The sequence below is a fragment of the Peromyscus maniculatus genome, chromosome 20, assembly GCF_049852395.1.
Source record: "Peromyscus maniculatus bairdii isolate BWxNUB_F1_BW_parent chromosome 20, HU_Pman_BW_mat_3.1, whole genome shotgun sequence".
Classification (NCBI taxonomy): Eukaryota; Metazoa; Chordata; class Mammalia; order Rodentia; family Cricetidae; genus Peromyscus; species Peromyscus maniculatus.
This window is the reverse complement of record NC_134871.1, coordinates 1824874-1843266: the sequence shown is the minus strand read 5'-3', so window position 1 is coordinate 1843266 and position 18393 is coordinate 1824874. Positions and strand designations below refer to the sequence as shown.

The window sequence follows — 18393 nt, the reverse complement described above, 5'->3', positions numbered from 1 at the left end:
ATTTTCCACTTCTCCATTTAACATAGAAAGACCATATTGATCTACAGTGGGGGGATGGGGTGGGGTGGCAGGTTCTACCTTCTCTCTACTGAGCCCCTCCCTGTTTGTCCAGAAAGCCATTTTGAAGCCTGCTCTTTCTTTTCACGCTCAAAGAAAACGGAGAGGCACGGACGGGGTGGAGATGACATTTCTGAGGCTCTGCAAAGTTCAAGACATTCTTGTCTGAAAATAACAATAACGACGACGACGAGGACAAGAGTAGGTAAGAATTATGGCGGCAATCACGGACAAGAACTGCAGCTATAAAGTGGGGTCCTCTGCCACCTGGGCTGGGGAGCCTGGGGGTCTCTCTTCTCATCACAACACAAGCCCCAGTGGTGGCTGTGTTTCTGCTTGGCCAGAGGCATATTTTGAAATTTGAACGAGAAAGCAAACAAGCCTTGCTTTTATAGATGTGTCAGAAAACTTACATTCATCCTCTACGTGGTGGTTGGGGAGCCCAGACAGGCCAAGTTTCCCTTTAGACGTGGGGAGATGGGGATGGACACTTGCGCACGCATACACAGAGAGAGTTTCTCCATCCATCGGGATAAAGCTGGCAAACCGGCGAAGGGGTGGTGTGTCCTACACCCTATGTTTACCTGTGCCCTTGTGGCCAGTTTGTTATCCTCTGAAATGAAAAACAAACTGAGAAGATGGGCTGTTTATTCCTGTTAAAAATAATGGCCTACCAGATGCCGTTCCAGGATCTGCACCTCAATCAGCTAAGGGCTTTTGGATCTTCTGCCCAGAATGCCGCTTCGCAAGTGGAACTTGTTAGCATCGGAGCCAAGTATAATAATAATGAGTCAGGTCCGGACTACAAAGGGCTCTGTGATGAGCAGAAAGTAATTATTGCACATTGCAGATAATAAAACCTTTAATAGATACTTAGAAACATATACATATATATATTTTTAATGGGTGGTCTCAACAACCAAAAAATACACATTATCATTGCAGAATCCAGCCTCCATTGCCTGGAGGTTGTTCTGAAAGGATTGGTAGCCAGTTGGAGGAACTCCCTGGTAAACGGTACTTCCCAGACACCTTTCCGGACAGGAGCTGCCAGAGGCCTTTCAAGCAGGCTTCCAGGCGTTGCCTCTCAAGACTCCACACTCTGCATCTGGTCTGCTAAGAGAGTGGCTTCTCATCCAGCACAGACCTGGCTTTCTGGAGCTGAACAAGATCTATATCTCAGCTCACCCCTTACCAGCTTTGAGAATATGAGAAAAGGCTAGTTCCTGTCCTGTCCCCATCTGTAATGTGAGAGCACGGATGCTGGACTGGAGCCTCTAAGAGGCACCGTGGCATCTTAGGGCTGCCACCTCCCGTGGCCACAAACTGGTCAGTGATGCTCAGTGGCAGATATTTTCCTTTCCACAGTAGTAGACCCCACTCTAACTACTTGCATAGGGACCCTATTTCTGAATATGGCCATAGCCAAAGTTCTGTTTAATATATGGAGTTTGATGAGACTGGCCTTGTGTTCCCAAGGACAGGGATAGGATGCACTCTACACTGGTCTTCTCCCTGTGCTCAGTGCAGACATCACTAGTTGATCATGACCTCTTTTTCCTTCGACTCTGAACCCACCCCCAGGATTGCATTTTAGGTAGCAGCCTACAAGCCAGTTGACATAACTGTTATCACCGATTGGCATTCTGTCCGCAGTGCCTCCTAGGTTCCTGGAACATGATCTGGGCTCAGCAAGGGATGTCTGGAATGATCCAGTCTCTGAAAACACTGAGTGATGGCTTTGTCACTGTAGTCAGTCTTGATTTGACTTACACTTGAATGAGGTGAATACAGTTCATACGTTAGCTAGATAGGGTAAGTCGAAGGTGGTTTGATATTCATGGATTCAGTGTAGAGTGTTTGGGGGACAAAAATAGAGCACTGTGAGGGTGTTAGTGGTGTGAGCTTTTAATCCCAGTACTTAGGAGGCAGAGGCGGATCTCTGCGAGTTTGGTGGCCAGCTTGGTCTATAGAGCAAGCTCCAGGACAGCCAGGACCACACAGAGAAACAAACAAACAAACAAAAACAAACAACCCAGCCACAACAACCAAAACAGCACTGCTGAGCGGAACCCGTAAGGAGGTGCAGGGCAATAACAGTGTCACCCTCTTTATTCTTTTGTCTGCTGTGGGCCCAGCTCTTGGCCTTTCTGGGTTTGGATGATGGCTGTTCCTCAAGCAAGGAGTGACAGGGAGTGGTAGAAGCCTCCAGGGTCTGTAGGGCAGGTCTGACCAGCAGGCTGCTAAGTGGCCTTTGCACATGCAAGCCTGCTGTCTCCTATCATCCCAGGGGCCCTGCCGCGCCCAAGGGCATGGATGAGGCAGCACAAATCAGGGCCGATGCAGTGAGATCGTGCGCTTCAGTTTTGCTCAACAAGCAAAATATTCCATCATTTTTTAATTTTTTTCCTACCTCCCTCGGCCCTGTTCTGGGGACTTTTAGGAACTGCCTACTTTTCTCTTGTGGAATGCGACAGGCTGTGGGGACAAGCCAGCTGCTCCTACCCTACCTCTGCTGTCCACTCCAGTCCAGGGATGAAGTAATATCAATTCCCCTCTTCTTCCTCCCTCTTCTTCATTCTTCTTGCTAGAGCTCAAATCCAAAGCCTTGTACACGCTAGACAAGTGCTCTACTGCTGAGCTTATGCCCCAGGCTTAGACCCTTCAGGTTCAGTACCACCCTTCCCATCTTCACCGAGGCCTGGTCAGGCCCCCGTCCAGGAAGTAGAGTTGATCCTACAGACATACTCTTTTCTCGAAGCCAGCTTGCAGCTTTCTCCATTTTGGCGGGGCCTGGCCCTGGGCAGATGTGAAGTCCGTCTCTGGGGGACACACCTGGGTATATTAGTAATGCTGGTAGTCATCCAGTCCAGTGATTCTCCAATAAAGTGGACATTGCTGTGACCTGGAGGGCTTGTTAAACCTTGGAAGCTCATCCTTGGGGTGAGAGGATTGGTCTCCAACAAGCTCATGGGTGACCATGGAACTAAGAACCTCTTACTTTACTGTGAGTGTGGTCTAGAATATTCTCCCTCCAAATAGCCTCCATCTCTGCCTCCACTCTGCTTGAGTCTCACTGCCTTCCTGGACTACTTCCGCTATGGCCTTCTCACGACCTGCTAATTGCTAACAACCCCCTTCCAGTCTCTTCAAACTCTCACTTTCCCATGAGTGCAGTTCAGTGAGAGGCCTAGCTTGTGTAAGGCCTGGGGCTCCATCTCAAATACTGGAAAAAAATTCTCAGGGCATGAGTTTTATCCTTAGCACCAAAACAGACAAACAAGCAAGCAAGCAAGCAAGCAAGCAAGCAAGCAAGCAAACAAACAAACAAACAAAAAAAAACCCAAAAACAAACAAACTCAAAACTGTAAAAGCTAAACCCTCTCCCGCAGTCGTATTGCAACTTTCCACTGTTGAAACCCTGAGGTGACTGGCCCTGCAGGTCTCCGGTCTCATGTCATTGTCCCTTTTCTTGTTATTCAGCACTTGAGACTTTGGGTAGCACACCTTCCCTTTTCTGTGTATTCCAGGATCTTTGCACTTCTAAGAACATTCTTCCCCGAGCTCTGTAGAGGGCTAAGTTTTCCTCTTCCTCTTCCTTGTCTTCTTCCTCTTCTTCCCTCTCCCTTCTCCTCCCCTTCCATCCCTCCTCCTTCTTCTTCTTTTCTGGTGTTTGGGGTTGAACCCACAGCTAGTCCCAGTCTCCCCTCGCCGCTTATCCTGGAGGAGTTATTGCCTCATCATCATCCCCATCTAATAGGCCCATTCACTAACCTCCATCGTATTCTGTCACCAAGCGCTATTGAGTTCAAACCCATGTCCCTGACAGTATGGTTTGTGGCTCCAGCCAGTGAAAAAAATAAGCATAGGCAGCTTATTTTGCCTCTTGTTTTCAGTGTGGTTCCTCCCCACAAGGCTGGAAGCGGTGTCTCCCATTCTCTGAGGTGCTGTGCATTTATGGGGTGATTTGTACATGGTAGAAGGAGTGGAGCGTGAAAGGATGCCTCGTTAGTGAACATAGCTTCTCTCTGCCAGAAGTAAGGCCTTCTGAGGGCAGGTTGCTTGCTTGGCAAGTGCCAGGGCTCTTTGGAATCTTGTTCCATTTCACAACCAACAGACAACCCTGCTTGCCTCTAGCCATCATTATCACCTGACGCCTGCACAGGCACAGGGAATGCCTGGGTTTCTGGGTGGGGGCGGCCAGTGAGCAGAAAGAGGCCTGGGGCTGTCTTCCAGCTCAGCCCTGTATTCCACAATGGCAGCTTGCTTCTTCACCTGCCTGCCCCCTCGCTTGCCTGCTCCCTCCCTCCTTCCCTTATTTCTTTCATTGGTTTTGTTTCTTTTCTTTCTGAGACAGAGTAAGCGCTGGCCTCAAAGGCATGGCAATCCTTATGCCTCAGCATCCTAAGTGGTGGAATTACAAGCGTGAGCTCTATAATCCTCTGCTACAATGGATTTTAATCTTTAAAGGAGGGAAAAAAGTATTCCAGGTAGACCTCAGCTGCTGCTGACCCTTATGGACTTTATTTTTCTTCTCCTCTTGGGAACTGAACCTACGTGCTCACGTATGCTAGCTGTGAGTTCTGAGCTCTAGAAAATGCTGTTTTGAAATTTTCTGTGGACTTTTGATATTTTGGGGAAGTTGTAGATAACTGTACTGTATTTTGTCCCCTATAAGTTCCTGGGATTCCTACATCAATTATTGTTGTATTATTTCTTTAAACAATTATTTTGTTTAAAGAGGAAAAAGGAAGTTCAGGCCTGGTGGAACGTATCTGTAATCCCAGTACATGAAAGGTAGAGGCAACAGGAGGATTGCCATGAGTTTGAGGCTGTCCTGGACTACAGTGTGAGACTCTGTCTCAAAAAGCCAAAAAGAAAAGAAAGATAAGGGGAGAGAGGAAGGAAGGATAGGGACTTTAGAGAGAATGATCATGAACACGAGCTTTCACTGAGGTCTTGATTATCAGGTGGAAGATCTTTTTTCTTCCTTCCTTCCTTCCTTCCTTCCTTCCTTCCTTCCTTCCTTCCTTCCTTCCTTCCTTCCTTCCTCCCTTCCTTCCTTCCTTCCTTCCTTTCTCCCTTCCTTCCTTCCTTCCTTCCTTTCTTCCTCCCTCCCTCTCTCCCTTCTCTCCCCCTCCCTCTCTCTTCTTTCTTTCTTTCTTTCTTTCTTTCTTTCTTTCTTTCTTTCTTTCTTTCTTTCTTTCTTTCTTTCTTTCTTTCTTTCTTTCTTTCTGTCTCTCTCTGTGTCTCTCTGTCTCTCTGTCTCTCTCTCTCTCTTTCTTTCTTTCTCTCTATGAGATGAGATCTCATGTAGCCCAGGTTAGCCTCACATAGCCAATACCAAGAATGAGTTTGAATTTCCGAGTCTCTTGCCTCCTGCCAAATGCTGGAATTATAAATCTTCACCTGGCTTCCGTTCATTACTGCTCATCTTTTCTGGACTGATCCTGAGGTGGGAGGCTGAAACTGGCCAGAGGAAGATCTTGTCACAGGTCATGGCTGGGACTCCCACTGTGTCCTAGCATCCATTCCTGACCCGCCATGAGCCTTCCTGGCTTTGTTTTGTGCAGGGTTGTGAATACGAGATGTGGTCCTAAAGGGCTATGACTGTTTATGTGGATACATAATGCATGCACATGTGTTCCTCACAAATTTTGTGCAAACTCTGGTTGCCTTTTCCAAAGCACTTGTCTGGGGAGGCTGAGAAGGCTGGCAGCACCCTGATTCTGCTCATGAGCAAGGGGCCTGTCACTGGGGACTGTTGAGAGGTAAAGTGATTGGCCCAGCTGATACCACATGCCACATTGTTACCCCAGCGACAGCGACAAAGGTAGCTTCTACTTTCTGCTTTCCCTGTATCACATGCTAGGTTCTGCTTTCTGTCAGCTAAGTCATTTTATCCCTCTAGCTATGTTCTATTCTAAATATTATTATTCCATTCTGCAGATAAAAAAAAATAAAAATAAATTAAAAAAAAAAAAAAAAAAGCTCAGAGAGGTTGAGTAACTTGGCCTGAGGTGGCCCAGTTAATGAAAGACAGATCTGGGATTCAAACCTAGATAGTGAGTCTGGTAGAAAGCCCAAGGAAATGCCCAGATCAGTCATAAGGCTGTGAATTAGTCATGGTGCTCAGGGATCAATTAGGAGCAGTTGATGATAGATGAAGCTTTAGTAGTGGAGACAGGATAGGGGATAGTGTAGTTAGAACTGGGGAGGAAGGACTGTTTGGGGGAGTTGAAATGAGGATAAGCCAGCCACTGTCACATGGAGGGAGCCCCCCAAAATCCCTCTTTGTTCTGTGACCGCCTGCTGGTGCCTCCTGGCACACCAGAGCCCAGATGCAGGCCCTACCTGCATTCCTCCTGGTTTCAAAGACAGTGAATGGCATTTGGAGAGGATGGCCAAGACGCAGTGGTTCTCAACCTTCCCAACGCTGCAGCCCCTTAATACAGTCCCTCATGTTGTGGTGACCCCCCCAAATTATTTTCATTGTTACTTCATAACTGTAATTGTGCTACTGTGATGATTCATAATGTAAATATCTGATACGCAGGATATCTGATACGTGACCCCTGTGAAAGGGTCAAGTCCAATCCCAAATGGGTTGTGACCCACAGGTTGAGAACCACTGTTAGGGTTCCTGGGCTGCAGAGGAGTAAACAGGATGGTGGGAGGGGCCAAGATGAGCCAGAAAGAAGAGGGTCACTTTACATATGACCTTGGGCTGAATGTGGAGGGGAACCCATTTAAATGTCATGGATCACCTTCAAGAGGATGAATGACTGGGTGTTGGCTGGGACTCTGTTGTTGCCCTCCATTCTGTGGCATGGGAACTGGGGCCTGTCCAAGAGATCTCACTTTGGAGGAAAGGGCTATTTCAGGCCAACTGCCTAGATGAGCCTCTGCCTGGCCTCCATATATGTCCCTGCCAGCCTGTAACTGGCAGGAAGGAGAAAAGAGCTGTCTGTCTCCAGAGAGGATATTCTGGAAGGCTTGATAATCAGACCCCATTGTAATGCCGTGTTTTGAGTTCTACCATTTATATCTTCATTCAAGTGGAAAACATTCACTGTCCCCTGTGAGCAGTGAATCCTGCAGAGTTCTGAGAGCCTTAAAATAGTGTGGAATGCTAGGAGATGAGGCAGGGCTGTGGCTGGCCATGCTGGCTGTAGGTAGGCAGGACCGGCCCGAGCCAGGGACACTGCAGCTCTTAGAGTTTAAGAGAAGGGTCCCACAGGATGTGGTGGTGCAGGCCTTTAATCTCTGCATTTGGGAGGTGGAGACAGGCGGAGCTCTGTGAGTTGGAGGCCAGCCTGGTCTACAAAGCAAGTTCCAGGAGAGCTAGGACTGTTAAACAGTGAAACTCTGTCTAAATAGAAAAGGGGGGTGGTCCCAAGTGATCCTTAAAACCTAAGATGCTTCTACCCAGAGAAATACAAATTGAAATGACTTTTTTTCCCACTAAGACTACACTGTGCACAAGCCAATAATGGACTCTTGCAAGCCATGGCATAGTAGAACCTCTCTCTGATGCATACCTTGTTGAGGGCATGCGAGCTGGCTCTAAGACATGGTGCTTTGGTTTTTTGTTTTTTGTTTTTTTTTTCTGTCCACACTACAGAAGCGTGCACCCCTTGTTCTTCTAATTTCCCGCTGGTAGACTGAGCTATTTCCCCGGCAGATGTACCGGTAGATATCTGTACAAAATGAACTGTGCCCAAGGTGACTCATAGTTACATTTTTATAGCAGCAAAAGATTGGGAGCAATTTTGTGAATGGAAGATCGATTCGGCAAATGATGACACATGGTGCAGCTGGCTAGATGTGGGAAGAAAGAGGAATCACTGTGAGCACGCACAGGCAGATGCAGGGATAGATTGTTGAGATTAAAGCAAAGTTCAAAAGCACACCAGCGTTTGCCTGAGTTGAAAGGGGAATGGACAGACATACATTTGTCTAAACTCCTTAGCCACTAGGAAGTCTGTGTAAGTGACGGTCTTTGTAACCTAGGTCTATGGTTATGGGGATGTCAGAGGCTTCATGTGGGGATAGGGTTTGTGGAAAGACAATCACAGAGCATGTGCAGCCCTTGCTTGTCACAGCATGCCAAGAGGATGAACTAATAGGACAGCTTAAACAGATTCCGTGAGGAGCACACCTACAAAATGCGTGGCCTGTACCAGCAAGATGACTCAGTGGGCACAGGCTCTTGCCTCACATGTGCGGTGGTCTGAGGTCCATCTCTGAGTCTACATGAAGACAGAAGGAAAGAATTAACTCCACAGAGTCATCCTCTAACCGCTACTCAAATGCTGTGGCACAGATGCACCCCCCCCCATGCATGAACATAGACATATAATCACTAATAAAAAAATAAATAAAAATGCTGGGCCAACACTCTTCACAACTGGCCCGATGAATGCCCCACCTAGGACTGTAGTAAAAGGAATGGGAGCAGTTGCCCAGTGGTTACAGCAGTGTGGGAAGGGCCTTTGGATGCAGAAGGGGAGAGAATGTCAGGCCTGGGGACAATAAAGTTGTCACCCAGGGTATAGGTGTGGGCATGGGCTATAGGACAGATCCCAGGGGTCCTGGTATGTGAGGAGAAGCTACTGGGAAGAGGATGACAGAGAGTCTTATTCCTTGATGGTGGCAGCTGAGGTCAGAGCTGAGTAGAGGAGACAGTGTCTATTTGGTAAGAGAATGAAAAACAGGAATAGGGCATTTGAAAGAGCAGGTGTTAGTGACTGCTGAGTCGGCTGATCTTTGGCAGTGCCATGCAAAATGTGCATCCATGTTTCTTTTTTTCCCCTCAAACCCCTGAGGACCTTTCTCTATCCAGGATCTGCAGAGTGGACAGGGGCATTTGTGAACAGGGTAGGAAGAACTGCCTGCCCCCTTTCCCCCAGTCTTTCAGGCTTGCTGTTATTAAGGAAGAAATGGAACTTGCAGCCAGCTGCCTTCAGAACAAGGTGTTCCCAGCAGGTGGAAGAACTGGTTTGTAATCAGATAAAGGCTGGATCCCTCAGAAGCTTCTAGTCCCCTGTCAGCTGCCATTATACTGGCTCTGCCATTGAGGTGAAAGGGGCTGGAAGAAGAAACAGGGACTCAGGAAGAAGGAAGATTGTGCATGTATAGAGGGTGATACAGTCCCCCTGAGTGGGTACCACCTGAGCAAGGGCTGTGCAGGACTGCAGCTTGGAAACAAGGTTAGAGCTAGAGTCCAGCTGGCTTTAAAAGCCACTACCCAAGCAAGGGTCAGGCTTATAAAAACAGGAACGGTAAGGAAACCTTGGCATCTCTGTGGCTTTCCTAGTACGACATCAGAAAGCTTCGCTCTTTGCTTGTCTGCTTTGTGCTTTTGGTGATGATGCCACTGTCCATGGTTCAGGGGCACTAGACACAATTCCTGATGATGAAAGGAACTGAGCACCCACATGGTGGCTGAAAACCCTCTGGAACTCTAGGGGAATCTAGTTCCTCTTTTGGCCTCCATAGGTACCAGGCAAAACACTCACACAAATCTGACAAATAAATGAATAAATAAATAAATGAATAAATAAATAAATAAATAAATAAATAAATAAATAAATAAATAAATTTTAGCTGAGCATGGTGGTACATGCTTTTAATCCCAGCACTGGGAGACAGAGGCAGGCGGGTCCCTGGGTTTGAGGCTAGCCTGGCCTACAGAGCGAGTTCCAGGATAGCCAAGGCTATGCAGAGAAACCCTGTCTCGAAAAACCAACAAAAGAGTAAATAAAGAAATAAATAATAGAAACAACTGATATTATATAAGTTACAGAGCTCTGTGGTTTGACGTGAATACACAGCAATTGCATGGACCTGAGAATCATGAGCTTTGCAGAGACTTCCTGGGTTTGGTTTTGTGATGGGATCTCTCTATGGTGCCTGTTTAGAACTTAAGATCTCAAGTGATACTCTTGCCTCAGCCTCCTCAGTAGCAAGGAACACAGGTGTGTTTGTGCTTGGATTTATCTTTGCAGATAGTAAGAATGAAACGCATTTTCAATATTTATTATTGTTTTAAAATTTTTATTTATGTGTATGTGCAGATGCAGGCAGGGCCTTGGGAAGCCAGGACGGGGATATCAGATCTACTGGAACTGAAATTAAAGGCAGTTGTGAGCTGCCACATATGGATGCTGGGAACGGAACTCTGGTCTTCATCATTGAGCCATCTCTCCAGCCCCTAAGAATGAGATACTTTATTTGATTTCTGTGAAGCACGTGGTGGTTTTCAGAGCACAAAATTAGAGTATGCATGGCTTTATACAACACAAGATGTCTGTGGGTATTTTCTCCCTTAGATTCATTTAAAATTTATTTACTTACTATTTATTTGTTTAATTTTGTATTTATGTGTAGGAGTGAATGCCAGGGAAGAGTACCACTTTGGGGAATTGCTTCTCTCTGTCTGCCATGTGGATTTTGATGTCTTTGGCCTCTATGGCAAGTGCCTTTACATACTGAGTTATGTTGCCAACTATTGTCAAGGAAATTTTCATGCAACCCCAGATATACAGGTAGCAAAAGAAGCATATAAAGCAAAGATTTATTGATAGGCATAAAGAAATTAATTTTAAAGTAATTCTTCGGTATGCTTATGATTTTATCATATATTAAAGTTGAAATTTTCATAGGATGTACTTGTTTATCTTTACATAAAGTATTGTAGCTATATGTTTGATCCTTCAGGACACAGCATCTTTAATGTTTTGTAGATGTGGTTAACACTTTGATTTCATAATTATTAATGCTGCTACATATAAATAAGCAGAAAATGATAAAATATCTGTCTGTCTGTCTATCTATCTATCTATCTGTCTATCTATTCTTTTTTTGGGGGGTGGTTTCAAGACAGGGTTTCTCTGTGTAGCTTTGCGCCTCTCCTGGAACTCACTTGGTTGTCCAGGCTGGCCTTGAACTCACAGAGATCCGCCTGGCTCTGCCTCCCGAGTGCTGGGATTAAAGGCGTCTATCTATCTATTTTCAAGACAGGGTTTCTTTGTGTAGCCCTGGCTGTCCTGAAACTCACTCTGTAGACCAGGCTGGCCTCACACTCAGAGATTCACCTGCTTCTGCAAGGATTAAAAGCATGCGTGCTAGGATTAAAAGTGTCAGCCACCACCGCTCAGCTGGTAAAAGTATTTTAAAAGCCAATGTAGAAGTTGCTGGAAATCACATCTTATGGTCAGCCTAAACTTGTAATTCCTTCAAAGTGTATGTGAGTGTGTGTGGCGGGGGCGGGGCTAAGGGGTAATCTAGGAGGACTTGAGGGAGGGGAAAATATGATCAAAATGTATTGTTAAAAAAAAAAAAAGCAACCAAGGCTGCAACTCAAGTAGCAGTTTTCAAAACTATATATTTTAACCCACAACATGGAAAGATACATGAATTTGATACTTTTATGTTGATGACTGATGATACAAAAAAAAAATCGTCCCTTTCCCATATTTTAACTGTCATGTTTCTAAAAGAATGGAAAACTTCGTATGTTCAGTAAAACACAGTTCTTTATAACACACCGTTGTCTCGAGTCTGAGGTCGAGTACTTCAGGCATGTTCATTGATGCTGAATGGAACGACAGAATGTGTGGGCCAAAGTGCAAGTGTGTTCAGGCTGCAGTGGAATCATGTGATGCACCGTGGGTGAGCCTGCCAGAAGCAGCTCGGCTTCTTCCTGCTTTTGTTTGGAAGTAAGTGTTGACTCTCGTACATTTCAAAACCCTTTTACTTTTGCCAACCATTTTGCATCCTCATATTTAGTTCTACGATCTATCACAGTTTGAGAAGCTGGAGTCTCAAAGGATGGTCAGAGTTTCATCTCTCTGCTTTGGAAGGCTCGAAGCAAATGGGAAGTGTGGTGTAGAGGTTAGTACATGGATGTGACTAATAACCTGGTGAGGTTTGAATCTTTGTTGAGTGTAATTAACCTCTCTGGTCCTCTGCTCAGCTCTCTGTGTCTATTTCATGGGGTTGAGGTCTTGTATGAGTTAATATGTAACAGTCACATGGTATTCTTTGTAGCCTCTCAGCAAGACTGCCACCAGGATTAAGGGAGGTAAAGCCCTGAGTGCCAAAACAAGGCTGAGGAAATTGAGCTGATGGTGATTGCCATTCCTTACTATCAAGAAGGTCCTCTCTGCCGGCACAACATAGCTGGATACCCACTGTTTCTCTAGTTCTGGCCACGTATAAATGAGTATTCTTTTTTTCATTAATTTCTTTTTCAAGATAGCATCTCTCTACATAGTCCTGGCTATCCTCGAACTTGCTATGTAGTCCAGGCTAGCCTCTAACTCTGTCCTCCTGTCTCTGCCTCCCGAGTGCTGGGATCAAAGGTGTGTGTCATCATGCCCATCCTTAAGTGAATGACCTGGATGCTCTTTAATGGTTATCCCATGCGGGGCTTGGCCCTCCCTTCTCCGACACGGAGCACAGTGTCCAGCTTACCTAGCCAAGCCTCTTTGATTTTGCCGACCTAGAGGTTGCTGGGAAAGAAAGGCAGTTTCTCAGGCTTCTCCTGGTAGCCTGTGTGGAAGAGATGCAGCAGGAGCCTCAGAGGTCCCATAGAGAAGGGATAGGCTAGAGGAGGCTCTGCTGGAGGGGCAGATTGACTGAAGGGCCTGTAGCGGAGGAGTCCATAGTATTTCTAGGGGGTGTCTTGGCTCAGGCTGGTTGTGGCAGAAGCTTTCTGTTAGGGTGCATTTGCTGGGGGAAGTGATCAAAGATGAGTTCTAATAAATAAAGAGAGGGATAAAGAAAGAAGGAAACGTGGGAGGTGGGGGTGGAGGAGATGCAAGATGCTCTTTGTGTCTCTGCACATCATTCAGAATAGTTTATACTGAGGCTTTCATTGTGCCCTCTATTTTGCCCCTTTGTTTCCTGTTCTGTGACTGGCTCTTCTCTCCCTAGTTCCAGAAACCAGCTGGCTGTAGCCTGGCAAGCAGGCTTGCTGACTTCCTGGCCATCCCCACCCCTTCCCGGGTCCTGGCTCCTGCTTCCTTTCTCGCCCTCCACAATGACCTCATCCCAGGCAGCAAGTGGGGCTCTTGTTGCCCCTGCCTATTTGCCCTGGCCCAGTGACAAGGTCCATCATATAGCGCTGCTGGGATGCCAGGTGTATGAATCACAGGCAGTGGGCAAGTTAGGCAGGGGAGGACATTCCTCTGGACTGAGTTGTGCTGGTAGCTTGGCGCAGGACCCCTGCTTCTAGAACCAGCTGAAGAGCCTGCCTACATGCCCTTCTAGTGGGCTGCTGAGTCATCGCCTGAGTCACACTCAGTTCAGCTGACTACTCAACAGTGAGCCCTTTGTGGGACCTAGATAGGCTTTCCTCATTCTTGGGGCATTTAAATGTTGTCCAGATTGGCATTTGACCCTCTCTGCCATCTTTGGGGACTCTTCTACCCTAATCCCTTTCCAGGCCTATGCCTGTGGGCTAGGGAGTGAGTGATACACACCTCCACCTTGGGCTGCCAGCTAGGACTCAGAATCCAAAAGTTCAAATCAAGTCAGCAGCTGGGTGACAGGCACAGAGCCAGGGCAGTGATTAAGCAAGTTGGGGCAGGAGTGAAGCAGGGCAGATTCCTGGGGCCCTGGGCGGGGCCCCAGGGAGATCAGCCAACTTTCCTGTCTCTTGCGTATTTTGGGAGCATCCAGAATCTACCTTGAGAACTCAGTCCTGTTATCTGGGGGGTAGGGGTGGGGGTGGGGGGCAAATGCAAGCATTCTTGTGTATTGGTATCTTATAGCCTGTTTCATCCCATTGTCTTTATACGTATTTGGTGGTTGAAGTGGGGTCGAGTAGGAGATGATACTGTTTCAGAGCAGAATCAGAAGCAGAAGGTATCGGAAAGTCTAGGATTTGATGCTCAGACTTGTCTGACTCAGTTTAGCGCTTTCCCCCTCCGGCTGGTTGCTGGAGTCTTATGGCAGCTGTCTTGTAGGGCACGAAGCCAACTATTCAGGTGGAAATGTCATTAGGAGTCCTGGACTCTCCGTGGGTTGAGCCTGTGTTCGGAACCCCAAGCTTGTCTCTGGTAGGGGAGGGTTCCAGCTAGCTGTTGGGGGCAGGGAACCACTAGGGATTTGCAGAGAGGACCCCTTATGGTTGCTGTATCTGTCTGGTTAGCACTGGAGATGGGGTCCCTGGCTTACCTTTAGTAGAAAGAAGTTTGGTTGCATGGTGGTGCTAGCTTAGGAGATGCCTCTAGGACTTGGGTTCTAGAAGTATCCCTCTGCTTATGTGGCTTTGGTAAGGTCACCTCTGTTGGCTAGTGCCGGTACTAAAGCCTAAGTCCTTTCCAGGAGATTCATTTTTAGTGACACTTTAAAAAATATTTTCTATTACTCATTTTATTTGTGTGTGTGTGTGTGTGTGTGTGTGTGTGTGTGTGTGTGTGTGTGTGTGTGTGTGTTCGCGCGCATGTGTTTATGCCATACTGCGTATGTGGAAATCAGAGGACAACTTTCAGGAATTGGTTCTTTGCTTCCACCATGTGGATTCCAGGGATTGAACTCAGGTTGTTGGCCAAGCTTGGCAGCTGGAAAATAATTCTCAGTGTTGTGTGAAGGAATCTATTAACAAAGTGAAAGTAACTCTGCAAGGCAATTTCTTTTTGTAAAAAGAATGCACCAGAACCCAAACTGGGCCAGTGAACACGCACGGCCAAAATGGCCTTTGTCTTTTATCCCTAATACAGGTGGTAATTATTTCTCATCCTATTGGTGGAAACTCAACTTCACAATCTGATGAATTGGCTAATCAGTGTGAAGGGGATGGAGGAATTTCAGGGAAGATGGATCTCTGTTGATAGAAGAAACATTTCTCACAGTAGCAAGCACCTTTACCCACCAAGCGCTACCCTGTAATGACACATTTAAATGAGAGATGGACGATTTCCCCCTATTTCTGTGGTAGATTTACTCATGTTGGACTAATTGACCAGTCAGTGCCCTGGCTTCACCACTGTGTCCTTAGAAGACAAAACAGTTGTGAGTAGGGTTCTTTCCTTGTTGGACAGAAAAAGGACTGGGGGCTGGATGTTCTCTGGTTCTTCCACTTCATGCCAGGCAGAGTGGCACTCTAACTGGAGTTTTCAGGGCAAAAGCCTCCTGGGCCTTTGCATATATCTACATTTAGAGGCAGCCCCAGTAGGCTATGTTTGGCGATTAGCCCCCAATCCACTGTTTAAAGAGATGAGCAATGGTGCCAAAGTAGAGAGAGCACATTTATTAGTGTGGCCACCCTGAAAAGAACAAATAAAGGGTTCCAGTAAACCATCCCCCCCAAGACTGTCTGCTGGGACACTGACATAAGCTTCAGATTTGAATAGAGGAAATATTGGAGCAAGGGGCAAGAGGGCCATACTATTAAGCAATCCTGGTCAAAGGATGGTGTATTTGGTCATTGTCTCGCTCCAGTTCTGTAAGGTGGTCCATGGGAAGGCCTTACTGATGTCATTGCTGGGTCAACCTGTTTCTTAAGGAAGATGATCACTTCTGCTTCAGTGTGCAGCCTTGGCATCATGGATAATTGCTGTCATCTGGTTTTACTGTTCTTGGGATCTAATATAACAGCGGGTTTCAGACAATGACCTCTGTCTGTCCCGTTAACCTTGAAGGAGGATGAGATTGGTTAGACATACTCCTTGAACTGCAGACACATCTATGGGCTACAGTAAGCAGATGACCCACAGTGGAGGAGATGGACAGACCCAAAATGAAGCAAGGATGCTAGGCTGTTATCCTGGGGCTAGTTTGTGGACCCAAGTGAGCTGTCAAGGCTTTTTAGCCGAAGCATCTTCTAAGTGCTTATTTCAGTTCTGACTCTGGATTGGGGAAGGGCATAAGGGTGAAATAACTTGCTCATGGTCACAAGGTAACAGAAGTGGAATGTGAACTCTGGTATGCTTTTGAGCTTGCTCGTCTCCTTGCTAGTTTGCACCACTTCCCCTGAATAATCGGGAATCTAACAGGCAGTTGTACTTAAGAAGCTGTATGGTTCCCACAGAGAGACGCACCCCAGATCTCCTGCATGCTCTGCACAGGTCTGTATCCCACCAGGACCCACACTGGTCCATCTGATGTCTAAATATTCTGTCTTCATATTGAGCAGGGACAGGGCAATGCTGTGTGGAAGAATCAGTGCAAAAATGAGATTTGGCCTTTTTGTCATCTGGAGTTGACTCTGGAGTTTGCTATTCAATTAACCAGTTGTAACATCAATTTCCTTGTCTGTCAAATGAGGGTGATATCATCTAGGTCAAAGATGAGAGAGTGAGGTTCTCATGCTTGAAATGCCTGGTACCCAAAGGCCCTTGCAATCCTTTGCTTCTTTGTCCTTACAAGTAGACAACCTGAGTCACAAGTCCTGAAGGAGATTGCTTTTTCTTCCTCTGCTTGCCTGTGCCGTCTTGCCCTCCATGAGCTTGTATTACCTGGGTGTGGTGAGCCTCAGGAATAATACTGTTCTGCCAAGAGATGGGTGACATCAAACCCTGTGAACACCAACTTTGACCTTGAGCCTTAGGACTGGCTCACAGCTGCCAGTGTTGACGGGAACCAGGGATGCTCCAGGGGATACAGGGAAGGCAGCGTGTGAATCTGGGCAGGGCCATTTTCCGGAACTGTCAGGAAACTGGCTCCTGGGTGAGCCTGTGTAGGAGAGGAGCAGGTTTAGTGGTGGATGTGGTGCTGCCAGGAGCAGAGCTATTCTTGGCAGAGCTCAGTTGCCAGTTGTGGGCGCTGGGGTACTGCTTGGGACCAAGATAGGTTGTGCCACTGCCAGCCCAAAGCCAGCTTGGTTGCACCCAAATGTAATTCTGACATTCAAGGGGCTTGAGGCATAAATTTGGCCAGGCTGGGCTACCATCTCCACAAAGAAATCTTCAGAAAACCAAGTGATGGCTAAAAGTTTCTGATGGTGCATTTTTGGAAAAGGTCCCTGGGAACCTTGAAGCTTCGCAAGTACCTCAGGAGACGGGGCAGGTACCCACTGCTGGGTTTCTTGCAGAGAATGAGGTCCACAGCAAGGAGTTCATGGCCTACTTGGTCACCTTGACAGATGACATTTCTTCCTTGCCATGTGACCATCTAAAGGCCTGGCAATTTCTCACAGTGTCCATTTCATAGAAACACACATCTGCTGCTGCTGCTGCTGCTGCTGCTGCTGCTGCTGCTGCTACTACTACTTCCCACAGTCAAGGGCCTGTGATGGGACTTCACAGTGGATTCGCCACCCTGCCTATCTTCCTCTGGATCTGTCCCTGTCAGGGTGTTTGGGAAGGCAATGGCTCTTCATGATCATTTTCCTTCTGAGCTTGTTTCTCCTGTGCTTATGCGCACCATACCTGTCTTTCACGCCTACGTCCTCACATGGTCCATGTTCTTTTTCAACAATTCTACTATAGTTTATTCCACACAGCCACCTTTCCACCCATTCAGCTTTGCATCTAGCCGCCCTTGCAGGTAAGAGCCCTTCTGACAACCCAGCCCTAGGGACAGAGACACAGGATGCTTCTCCTTACCTGTTGAAAGGATCATAGCTGACATGCTCATAATAAAATGTGCATTAGCAGGAGCAAAGAATAATGTTTTTTTCTTTCTGTCTTTTCTATCTGTCTGTCTATCTGTCTATCTATCTATCTATCTATCTATCTATCTATCTATCTATCTATCTATCTATCTATCTATCGTGCTGCGATTAAACCCAGGGCTTCACATCTGTTAGGCAAGCACTCTACCACTGAGCTGTACTCCCAATCAAAACAAACGTGTTTAATTAAACTTTTATATTATTTGGGGAACCTTCAGAAATAAACAACCAAGGACACAGAAGATTCTGAGAAAACTACTTTATCCTCTGGTTTGAAGTGGAATGCACTGTATTGTAGAGATGTGATTGGACAGAAGTGTCTGATCTAGCAGCCACAGACTAAGAGGTAAGACCTAGCAGCCTGACTGCTCAGATCCCTCTGGCCATTCTGCATGTGTCTTAGTTAGGGTTTCTATTGCTCTGAAGAGACACCAAGACCATGGCAACTCTTATAAAGGGAAACATTTAACTGGGGCTGGCTTATAGTTCAGAGGTTTAGTCCATTATCATCATGGCTGGGAACAAGGCAGGCAGACATGGTGCTGTAGAGGCCTCTGAAAGTTCTACAGCTTGACAGGCAACAAGCTTGAGAACCTGAGCTTTAAAGACCACCCCCAGTGACACACTTCCTCACACCAGGCCACAGGTCTTAATCCTTTCAAATAATGCCACTCCCAATGAGCCAGTGGAGGTTATTTTCATTCAAACCA

The 18393-nt window shown here is 46.7% G+C and overlaps 1 protein-coding gene across 11 annotated transcripts in view; it reads left to right on the top strand.

The window, feature by feature from the left end:
* The window catches only part of LOC143269704 (uncharacterized), a 211189-nt gene that overhangs the window by 29682 nt on the left and 163114 nt on the right, over positions 1–18393 (top strand). For 10 of the 11 annotated variants that reach the window (XR_013046287.1, XR_013046288.1, XR_013046281.1 and 7 more), the window contains exon 1: positions 11787–11955. The exons of the other annotated variant lie outside the window; for it this stretch is intronic. The gene's annotated coding sequence lies outside the window, so the exon portion shown is untranslated. Of the gene's footprint in view, positions 1–11786; positions 11956–18393 lie in introns of those variants that run through there. 11 annotated transcript variants of the gene reach the window in all.